This window comes from Panthera tigris, chromosome B1, assembly GCF_018350195.1.
Source record: "Panthera tigris isolate Pti1 chromosome B1, P.tigris_Pti1_mat1.1, whole genome shotgun sequence".
Taxonomy (NCBI): Eukaryota; Metazoa; Chordata; class Mammalia; order Carnivora; family Felidae; genus Panthera; species Panthera tigris.
Window position 1 is genome coordinate 102,841,703 of NC_056663.1, and position 12,188 is coordinate 102,853,890.

Consider the following 12,188-nt stretch of genomic DNA (forward strand, 5'->3'; position numbering starts at 1 on the left):
TGAGGCTGAGTTAATAGGCATTGATTCCAGTTGACTAAACACTGGAATGTTTTGATTTTAAAGGACCTGAGTAGTTTGAAAGTTTAGCATTAAAAAATACTGTTGAAATATTGTACTAGACAATTCTTCCAGAACCCTGAAGTTTATGGTTCATCATTGAATATGGAGTTTTCCATACATAGGATGTTTGGATTTTAAAATAAGCCTGTTTGTGTATTGGATTAAGAATTTGATTTCTGTAAACGAAATTATACTTTTCTTTTAACTTCTATTTCTCTATTGCAGTTCTGATTGCATTGAAACAGTTCTGCACTCCATACTGGAATGAAAAATGCCACTTTAAAATTTACCTCACTTTTAGGAACATATATTTAAAGAACTATGACTCTTAGGCAGTCTTTTGCAATCTGAAATTTCCCTAATGCAGGGATCTGTAATGCCAATGTATGTCTGTATATTATAAGAATTTTCATCTTAGTTTATGCCAATTATATTTGTTGTTGTTCTTTTCTAGTCATTAGAAAAAGAAGGGCTTGAGGAATAGAAAAAGAGAAGTAAAGGTATAGAGGTTGTTAAAACCTTGGAAAAGAAAACCCAGTTCCAAGAATTGTATTTGATGGATTCCATGAGTAGGGTGCCAGCTGAGCTCTGTGGGTGGGGCTGAGAGAAGCAGGATCAGTAAATCGGAAAGGGGTGGGATACTGACATTCAGAGTTACACGGAAAAAGTCTCTCTGAACATGGATGGATCAGTTCGTGTCTCCAGAGCAACAGAACCGATAGGATGGAGATACATGGTATATATTTTTTGAGGAATTGGTTCACGTGATTGTTGGGATGGCAACTTGGAATTTGTAGGGCAGGCTTACAGGCTAGAAACTCAGATAGGAGTTGATGTTGTAGTGTTGAGGCAGAACATCTCTGGCAAACCTCAGTTGGCAATGAAGGCCCTTGACTGCTTGGCTGAGGGTTGGCCATATGCAGTATTGGCAATAATCTCTGTTACTTACGGTCAACTGATTGTAGGTGTTGACCACATCCACAAAATACCTTCACAGCTACACTTAGATTAGTATTTGATAAATAAGTGGTTACTGTAGCTTAGCTATATACATACATACATACATATATATATTTTTTTTACTATTAAAAATTTTTTAAAAAATTTTTTGCAATCGAGCATGAACATGAATGAGCAGGAGAGGGGTAGAGGGGGAGAGAGAGAGAGAGAGAGAGGGAACGAGAATCTCAAGCAGGCTCCATGCCTTACACTGGGCTTGATCTCACAACCCTGAGATCATGACCTGAGCTGAAATCAAGAGTCAGACGCTCAACCAACTGAGCCACCCAGGTGCCCCACAAAATGTGTTTTAAATAATCATCCATATTGCTGAAACTGCTAGGAGTGGGGAATGGGGTGCTTGAGGAAGAGACTCTTGAAGGGTTTCTACAGTGTGGGAGATGGAAAATGGAAATTCATAATACAGTCTTCACTATAAGTGGAAAATGTTATTGAATTGCCTAACTTCACATGCTGTTTTAGTTGTTTATTTTTATGAATATAATAATATTTTCAGTGGCTTTTACAATTTTTCTGTAAGGTCTTAATTTTCTCAGCAGTTATTTTTTTCTTTTTTTACCGTGACAGTTTTCAGAAAGCAAACATCTATGTGAAAAATAAAAAAAGATGACTTACATAATTTTATGAGGTTGTTAATGGCTTTTGATATTTGTCCCCAAAACTTTAGCACAATGGGTTAATGTTTTGCACCATTGGTTGTGAGGCATTGTGAAGCAGATAATGATTGTGATTTTTATTCCTGTACTTGCAGGAAACTTAAGGAAGCTGCATCTGAACTGTTGTATAGTTGGCAGTGAAGCAGTGTAGGTCATCTGGTTTTGCATGACCTATTCCCATGGGTCTTTATTGTCTTTATGTTATTACCTGTTTTCACACACTGGTATCCCCTCTCCTCACTGCCGCCCAAACAGCTATAGATTCTATATATTACAGGTTCAGGTAATGTTACATTCACATAGTGATTGCTACTCTCTATTTTATTTTTTTACTTATGATTTAATATTCGGAGTTTGAATAAGTAATATTTGTACTTTTTACACAGTTCAGAAGAGCACTGATGAAGAGTCTCCCCTTCCTCTTTGAGCCTGCTCTTTTTTCACCTGAGACCTTTGATCCATTTAACCCCTTAGTTCCTGTGCCCATGCACTACTCTGTCTAGTCCTTCCTCATATTAGTCTGGTTTTCACTTTGGATCGTCAGCCAGTCCGAGCTGTGCTGCTGGGCGGGGCAGGGCAGGTGGACACCTGTCTCAGTGGTTCACCTTTTGGGGGGGACACATAAAAAACAATCAACATGTTTTGAATTCTGAAGGTTTACCGCCTGCTAGCTTTAATCCTATTATTTATTAAGTTAACTGAATGAGCAGCTTCCCAGCCTTGAGTCCGTTTTTATTATTTTAGCTTTGCAGGTACCAGATTCAGAAGGATCAGAGAGAAAGGAGAATAACTGTTCCTATAATCTTCTTCTCATGGAACCCTTTGAGTCCTCTCAGAGGGAGATAATGAGCCTTCCCTTCGCTGGTGTGCCCTTTGCGACTGGTTATTTAAGTCATTTCTATTATGGCCCATAGCTCCAAAGTTAACCACCTGCAGTCCTCAAAACCGGTTGTCCTTCTCAAGCCAACAGTTAACCTGGAATGTGAACCAGATACTTACGATAGTCTGGAAAATGATGTCCTGTGAGAGAGCACGTGGCATCGCTCTTTCTCCATTTATACTTGCACTTTGCTTATAGTGCCAACAGTTCTGGGGGACAGGGCCAGGAACCCCTAGGTGGCCATGTCATACCAAAGAACTTGGAGGCACCAGTTAGGATTGAGCCTGCTGGTGTGTGTGAGCCCCTGTCAGTTTGGGACTGGTTTAATGGGGTCATTGGGGAGCATCGATGCCATCTGCGGCAGCCTCCGTCCCTCCCTCCAAGGGCACAGCTTGGAGACCTACTGATGTCCACTGCTTCAGAGCTGTCAGCAGCACCTCAGCCTCTTTCCGTGTTGGCTGCCGATATTTGATATTCGGGTCTGAGGAGACTCATCTGTCCTTAGGGTTTCTTGATAACCTCAGGTTTTTGCTTTTCTTTTAGAATTAAGTGCCTTAGTAGAAGAATTCTGTATTTCTTGGGCCTCAGGCCAGTCATAGAGCTTGAGGTTGGAAACCAGTGCCTGACTGACTGTAAATGCTTCCTATGGATAATTTAGTGGAACGAGCCCCGTTGTCTATAGTGTATTCCATTCTGTAGAATAGTCTTTTTATGTACTTTTTTCCAGGTGGTTTCTAGCTTGTGGTATATTTCAGCCTTGCTCAAAGACCAAAATCCATTCTTGTACTGTTGCTAAAACTCTCAATCATCCTTTATTTTTAAATCTTCAAGAGCTTCTTTTTCTCTAATATTTCCTTTGGTGTTTCAAGTCAGTTCAGATACCTCCTCTCCAGGTGCTGGCTCTTATGCTTCCTGCACATACTTTTTAGTTTTGGCACCTATAGAATGCAACACAGATTGCGCATTTTCCTCGCTACCTGCCCAGCTTATTATTCAGATATTCCAAAGTGGCCTCTGGTGAATCTGGTTCTGCTTGAATCCTGCAAACAGCTCTGCTCTTTTTGCAGTGGGTCTTCCCTTCCCTTCCCTTCCCTTCCCTTCCCTTCCCTTCCCTTCCCTTCCCTTCCCTTCCCTTCCCTTCCCTTAGCATCCTCTTCTAATACCTGTAAGAGATTTTTGTTTCGAAACTGGCCTGGTAAGTTCTTGAAACTTGGTGTCATCCTGATATTTCCAGTGGAGTCATTCATTCCTGAACTTTGCATCTATTCTGAGATCTGGGAAGGTCTCAACCCCATCCCCTGCCTCTCTCCCACTTATGGTAGTCTATGTTTGCCTCTCAGTTTTGAACAGTTCAGTGGGTGCAGTTGGGTATTCAGTGGTATGATCTGATGCAGGTTGAGCTAAAATACCATGCCATGGTTCAGTAATATTAGGTGGTGCTCTGGACAAAAAGTTGTTGTCAGCTAGTTAGGAACTCATGTGCAGAATCCCTAATAACCAGGTAAAACCTGGAGAGTCAAGTGAAATATCCAAATTCTGGGTGATCCTTTTTTTTTTTTTAATGTTTATTTATTTATTTTGAGAGACAGAGTGTGAGCAAGGGTGGGGGGGGGGGAGAGAGAGAGAGAGAGAGAGAGAGAGAGAGAGAGAGAGAGAGAGAATCCCAAGCAGGGTCTGTGCTATTAGCATAGAGCCCATCATGGGACTCAATCTCACGAACCTGAGCCCAAATCAAGAGTGGGATGCTTAACTGACTGAGCCACTCAGGTGCCCCTGGGTGACCTTTTTATAAGAGAAACTAAAATCTCTTTTACTTAATTTTTTTTTAACATTTATTTATTTTGAGAGACAGAGACAAAGCATGAGTGGGGTAGGGGCAGAAAGAGAGGGAGACACAGAATCTGAAGCAGGCTCCAGGCTCTGAGCTGTCAGCACAGAGCCTGATGCGGGGCTCGAACCCACAAACCGTGAGATCATGACCTGAGCCAAAGGTGGACCCTTAACTGACTGAGCCACCCAGGCACCCCCAAATCTATTTTACTTAGATACAAATTGATTTCTTGCTATTAAACCTTAGGAGAAAAGTATCTACAACTTAGTAGAAAAGTAATCTTAGAGCATTAGGAAGACAACAAAACAGGGCTTAAACTTTGCTTTTTAAAAGTCCATGCTCTTACTCTTTTCTTCTATTGTGTTTTTAATTTTAATTTTATTTATTTATTTTTTAATTTACATCCAAGTTAGTTAGCATATAGTGCAATAATGATTTCAGGAGTAGATTCCAGTGATTCATCCCCTATTTATAACACCCAGTGCTCATCCCAACAAGTGTCTTCCTTAATGCCCCTTACCCATTTCGCCCATCCCTCCCACCCACAACCCTTCCAGCAATCCTCAGTTTGTTCTCTGTATTAAAAGTCTTTTATGTTTTTTCCCACTCCTTGTTTTTATATTATTTTTGCTTCCCTTCCCATATGTTTATCTGTTTTGTTGGCCATATGTTGCTGGGCCCACTTCTGGGTTCTCTAGAGCTCTTACTCTTAAGGAGCTTGTGGTCTTATAAGGGTTTCAGAAGTAACACACTGTAGGATGCACAAAGTATGATGAGCATAGTCAGCTTTACCTGTATTATTATGACTTAATGGCATTTAAAACGTTTTATATTCGTTTATTTTTCTGAATCTGTTGCCTTGAGGATTGATGAGAACAGCTACATTTTTTATATCAGAGGCTAGTGGCATTATTTAGTGGCATTTACCATCAGAGGACTATTGGTTATTACATTCTACTAGGTAGCTGCATTTCACAAAATGTAAAATATCAAATAATCATAGTTCTTTTAGATTTTTGTTAGCAGAAAAGCTTTTGTGCCTCTGGGTAAATAACATGTTTTCTAAAAAATAGCTATAGAAATATGATTATAAGATTTGCAGGTGTTTTGTAAGAATTATTAATCTCCTACAGTTATAGTGAATTATTATTTCAAAATACAGTAAATGTACATACCAGGTGAGCTGGGGCCTGCTCTGTGATTGGTCTTTAAACATGGTTTGTTTTGGGCAACTTCTTTCCCAACCCCTAGGCCTTAGACACTGGTGATGTTTCCTAATTAATAACCCTTCTCTCTATCTCTCTTTGGTTCTAATCAAGGAAGAAAGATAGGAGCCAATTGTAGATTAAAATATCTACCTCATTAAGTCAGATAGAGAAAGACAATTACCATATAATTTCACTTCTATGTGGAATTTAAGAAACAAAACATTTGAGCATATGGGAAGGGGAAAAAAAGAGAGAGAGAGAGGGAAACAAATGAGAAGAGAATCTTTACGATAGAGAACAAACCTGAGGGTTGATGGAGGGAGGTGGGTGGCAGAGGGGCTAAATGGGTGGGTATTAAGGAGGGCACTTGTCATGTTGAGCACTGGGTGTTATATGTAAGTGATGAATCATTAAATTCTACTCTTGGACATTATTATACTATATGTTAACAAACTAGAATTTAAATAAAAAATTTGAAAAAAAAATCTATCTCATTAATGAGCATACAGTGACTCTCTAAGTTCATGGCTCTAGAAAAGCTGGATTGGAGAATGTGATTGGGACCACAGTCAGAGTGAGGACTTTATACTCTGCTTCTTAAATCTTGACCTTTGCACCGGAAGTGTACAAAGTGGAGGCCTTTATACTTTGTGTTTTAAATCTTCGCCTTTGCAGGCAACAGTTGGGCCTGCAGTGTAGATTCTCAATATATTTGCCCATTGATTGCATGGAGAATTGTGGCCTGACTCAGACATAGTTTGCAGCATAATCAGAATGGAGGATATGAGAGAGCCTGGAGAGAGACAGACAGGTCTTTAGCCTGCTGTAGAAGGCACATTTTGAGCCTGAGGGAAAGTCTACTTACTAAAACAAGGAGTTGGGCATTGAGAGGAATGACTGTGACTATATCTCTAATTTACCTCTCTCATTGAGGAGAAAGTAAGGAAATATGAAGAGGGGGGACTATATCTCTATATATCTCTAAAGTGACTATATCTCTAATTTACCTCTCTCATTGAGGAGAAAGTAAGGAAATATGAAGAGGGGGGATTAAGAGTTTTTGACTAAGAATACATATAGAATTAGTTTTTCTCTTTTCTCATACTGAAAAGCAATATAGCCACAAAAATAGGCATAGCAAGTGAAGCATGATAGAATGAGGAAGGATACCAGGGTCAGGAAATATTCAATCTGGCTTTACCTGAGGATAAAGCAAGGCCCTTATTCTCTTGGGACTTATGTTTCAGTAGGGAAAGTTAGACATAAATCACCCCTACGAAGTAACACAATGATGGGGCTCCTGAGTGGCTCAGAGCCCCGCATTGGGCACTGTGCTGACAGCTCAGAGACTGGAGCCTGCTTCGGATTCTGTGTCTCCCCCTCTCTCTGCCCCTCCCATGCTCATGCTCTGTCTCTCTCTCTCTCTCAATAATAAATAAACGTTAAAAAAAAAGAATACAAAGATAAGTAGTCATGTGGATATAAAGAAAAAAAAATAGGGCAAGAAAATTTACATCAGATAAGAGCTTGAACACATTGATAATACTGCTGAGATCTACAAAGACAGATTTGTGTAGGGCCATCAGAACTGTTGTAGCAAGGAGTAGTGCAGTGTCTGAGGCTCCAGAGAGGAGAAAACTTGGAGATGTGAATTGACAACCTGCAGTCTGTTTTCACTTGGGAAAATGGTCAGACTTTTGCTGAGTCTGGATTATGGGCAAGAGGCTGAAAAAATCTGATCTCAGCCCATGTAGAGCTGAGAGTGTTTGAACATAGCAGAATAGGTAGAGCTTTTGGCAGACTTGTGAGGTTGGAGTGACAATGTTGGAGATCTAAAAGAACTAAAAACACTGCTGATTCCTCCTCAAGACATTTGCCAAATTATGAAACTGCGTGGCAGAATGCTAAAGCTAAGCCACACACTTTGGAAAAGCAGAGTGTTCTGCGGTCTCATGTTGCTGAGGAGGGGCCCTCAGTGCACACTGCTTTCAGTTGGAAGCACTGGAGGGCTATGAGGTAGGAACATGGTCAACTGAGGCTGGCTGAAGCCTGCTACAACTGCAACCCAGCCTTGAATCGGCTCATTCCCTAATTAGTTTGTGATGAATACTTTCTACTCTGCCTGGCCAAAGTCAGGGTGAGCCTACTCTGGAGAAACATAGTCTCTGGATTCTCTAAAATTTCTTAATATACAGGGTTCAGCACTTAATTAAAAATGACTTGATGCTAAGAGATAGGACCATATGATTAAATCTGAGAGAAAAGCTGGACAATGGAAACTGACAGATGACAAATAATATGTTTCAGATATTGTATTCAGATATTGATTGGAATTAGCAAATGAGGACTTTATTTTTTTACATGTTTTTTGTTTGTTTGTTTGTTTATTTAGTGCGAGAACCAGTGGCGAAGGGCAGAGTGAGCCGGAGAGAGGGAATCCCAGGCAGGTTGTACACTCAGCCCGGCATGGGGCTCGATCTCATGACCATGAGATCACGACCTGAGCTGAAGTCAAGAGCTGGATGCTTAACCAACTGAGCCACCCAGGTGTGCTGCAAATGAGGACATGATTGGGGCACTTGGGTGGCTTAGTCAATTAAGCATCTGACTTTGGCTCAGGTCATGATCTCACAGCTCGTGAGTTCAAGTCCCATGTTAGGCTCTGTGCTGACACCTCAGAACTTGGAGCCTGCTTCAGATTCTGGCTCCATCTCTCTCTGCCCCTCCCCCTGCTCTCTCTCTCTCTCTCTCTCTCTCAAATATAAATATTAAAAAAAAGAGAAGAAAAATTATAAAATGATCATGACTGATATGTTCTAGCAAATGAAGGTGAAACAGATGAAATAACAAGATGGAGAATTTTACACCAAAACTTGATGTGTAAATGTCAAATGGACATTCTAGAAGAGAAAAAATATAATAACCGAAGCTGAGAACTCAGTATTTGAATTATATATATTACAGAGCAAATAACAGGATTAATGAAGAGGAAAAGAAGTTGATAGAAAGATTGAAAATGAAGCATAGGAACTAAAAATAGATACATGAGACAGTGAAAATATCTAATATATCTATAATGTTATGACTTTTTAGCATTTGAAGAGCAAGAAGAAGAAAATGGGACAGAAGGAAATTTGATGAGATAATGGCTGAGAATTTTCCAGAACTCTGTATTTTATTTATTTTTTTGTTTAGAACATTTTTTGGTAATGTTTATTTATGAGAGAGAGAGAGAGTATGAGAGAGAGACAGAGTATGAGCAGGGGAGGGGCAGAGAGAGGGGGAGACACAAAATCTGAAGCAGGCTCCAGCCTGTCAGCACAGAGCCTGACATGGGGCTCCAATTCACAAACCATGAGATCAGTGACTTGAGCCAAAGTCAGACACTTAACTGACTGAGCCACCCAGGTGCCCCACAGAACTCTTTGAAAACGTTACCTGAAAAACTGAAGAAACTCTGTGAGCCTTAAAACAGCATCAATTAAAAAACAAACAAACAAAAAAAAAAAACAAAAAATGAAAAACAACCCACCTACATATACCTTAGTAAAACTGCTGAAAACTAAAGCAATCTTAAAAGCATCCAGGAAAAACAGAAAGAAAGAAAGAGAGACCTTACATTCAAAACAGCAACAATAACTCCAAAAGCTGATTTTTAACAGAAAAGATAAAAAGGTAATAAGGATAGTCAACAATTGAATAACATCTTTAAGGTGATAGAAAACAGTTGCCAATCTAGAATTCTATATCTAGCAAAAATATGAAAAGGTGAAGGCGTTCTTTGAATATCTTCAAATGTGAATATTTCCCTATGTGACTGGTTCTTTGGATTTTTCTCGCAGCATTAGCCCTAACCTTAAGTCTTCACCCTCTCCAAATGAGTAAATCAAGACTACTTCCAAATCCCAGCCAGAGGAAATACTTGCCACTCTGAATTCACTGAAGGGAGGGAAAGAACAATCGGAAGCATTTACATACACAGATGTGTACATTGGAATAGACTTTACACAGAATCGAGCGAGGAAATTTTCAAAGTAGAACAAAAGTCTAACAAACTTTGCAAACCATTTGAAAGAGTCATAATTGATCTCCCAGATCCCAAATTTAGGGGTAATTAATGTTCATCAATCATGTGCAAATGACTGCCTTGCTTGCGGACAAGGAGGAAGAGATGCTGAGCTATTTTCTCAAAACTAAAGTGACAGAATTTAAAGATATTGAGTCATATTATAAAATATGTTTTTATTTTGCTGAAAATATTTACTCTAAAATACATTTATCTCAATAAGAGTGGGGAACCAATTTTGGTGTTGACTGAGATCAAATGGGAAGCTAGGAAGGACTTGATGAAATGTTCATGTCAGACACAAAATAAAGTTTTCTTGAAGAGGTACCATCACAAATCTCTGACCTTCTTCACCTGGTTCACCAATCATTTGGCTGCGGAGCAGGTGAATTAGGAGACTTCATCAAAGATACTATTTAGCCAGATCTATTAAGTGATAGTTTAGCTCCTTATATGGAGGATAGAGAAGGGGAAGGAGAAGAAGCTGACTTCATAATGATGAATAAGACTTGGAAAATATTGATAATGAAGAGGATGAAGATAAAGGGGACGAAGATGAAAATGGTGATGATGTGGAAGAAAGAGAAAGGTTGAACAGGAAGATGGCTAAAAGAATATGAATAGATTCTAACCTTTCTTTAGTTTCTTAAAATTTTATATTTTCTGGAAGCAAGTTGCCATCTCCTATTTTTTCCTTTTGTGCTCAATTGCTTTGTTCTAATCTTCATGATATGATTCTCTACTTATTTTGTGGGAGACTATCTTGAACAATCAATGGGAAAAAATGTATCTATTTCGGATTCAAGTTACTTATCCCTTTTTGTCTCAAAAATGTGAATGCAGTGATGTGGATATAACATTGCCATACACTATGGGAAAGAAGAAAATTTGTTACGTTTGCTCCACTGGAAGCTTGAAGATTGCTCATCCTTACGCTTAAAATCCTTGACTTTGACTTTCTTTTCCTAAAGGGCTAGGAGATTACACTATGTCTCTATATAAATATGGACATTTAGCATTATCACCATATACAAGCATTTTGTTAAATAAAAAAATATGTATAATAAAATGGAATTATATTATATAAAACAGGGAAAGGACAGGTTTGAGATGTTTGGGTACTTTAGTGTTAAAAGGAGAGAGAATAAGAAGAAGCAAATTTGAAAATATAATGGCATTAGGTGGATATTTAGACACATGGCTTGTCCTTGGGTATGCTTAATTAAAGTTTAATATTATAGCTTTAAAGTAAAATTTTCTTCCAATGATGAGTTCTACCACTTGATGAAGAATCACCCAAATTGTGTAAAATTTTTTGGAATTGACACTTTTTGTTATACTTTTGTTCCTGTTTATTTATAAGTTTTGTTTTTCTTTCATGGAAAAGGAAAGAAAATAGCTCTAAATCTTAAAAGTAAATATAGATTTCCTTGTTACAGTAAAACTAAATGAATGTATAAAGAATTTGATGCTTTTCACTTAGAATAGGTAAATTTCAGGTCTTCCAAATCTGATTTGCTTAGTAAGTAGTATTGCCAATAAAATTAAAGGGAAATCAAGATGTGTTCAGACAAGAAAAATCCAGCAGACCTGCACCAAAGAAATACTAAAATGAGGTAGCTCTTCTGGGAGAAAGAAAAATGAATTCTGATGGAAACATGAAATGCAGAATGGAGTGAAAGCAACAGAGGATAAATATATGGGTGAATAAATATAAATATTGATGGTACTAAATAATTATAATAATGTTTTATGTGTTTGAAAATATATACAATTTATATAGTCATAAGAACAATTCGAAAGGCAGGAGGGAAACAAAGGGAATTTAAGAGTTCCAAAGTTCTAACATCATGTAAACTTAACTAAATTATCTAAAATAATAGTAAAAGGTTATTTTAACTAACAAGTTAATTAAAGGAAAAAGATTGGATAATAAAATAATTTTACTAATGTAAAAATCAGGCATGAAGTGAGAAAAAAGAAACAACTGGGTCATACATAAAGTAAATACTAAGATGGTAACTATCAATCCAACTAGATCAATAATTATATTAAATGGGGTAAGTACATCAATGAAAAGATTATTATCAATGGACTGAATGCAAAAACCTACCTGATGTCCCTTAACAGACAATTTTAAAATATAAAAAGACAGATAGCCTGGAAATAAAAGCATGAAAAAAGATACATCATGCAAATACAAATGTAAAGAAATCAGGTGTAACCTTACTAGGATTTGCAAGTAAACTTTAAGGAAGAAGCATTACTAGAAATAAAGAGGGTCAGTACACTAGAATATATATGTATATATTACATATATGTTATATATACGTATATATTACATATATGTTATATATACGTATATATTACATATATGTAATATATGTAATATAACATATATGTAATATATATGTATGTATTATATATATTCCAACTGTAAAAGCAAAAGCTGAAAGAACTAGCAATA

The 12,188-nt window shown here is 37.8% G+C and overlaps 1 protein-coding gene across 5 annotated transcripts in view; it reads left to right on the forward strand.

Moving 5' to 3' along the window:
• Positions 1 to 12,188, forward strand: part of PRDM5 (PR/SET domain 5) — a 204,331-nt gene that overhangs the window by 21,462 nt on the left and 170,681 nt on the right. The window lies entirely within an intron of this gene.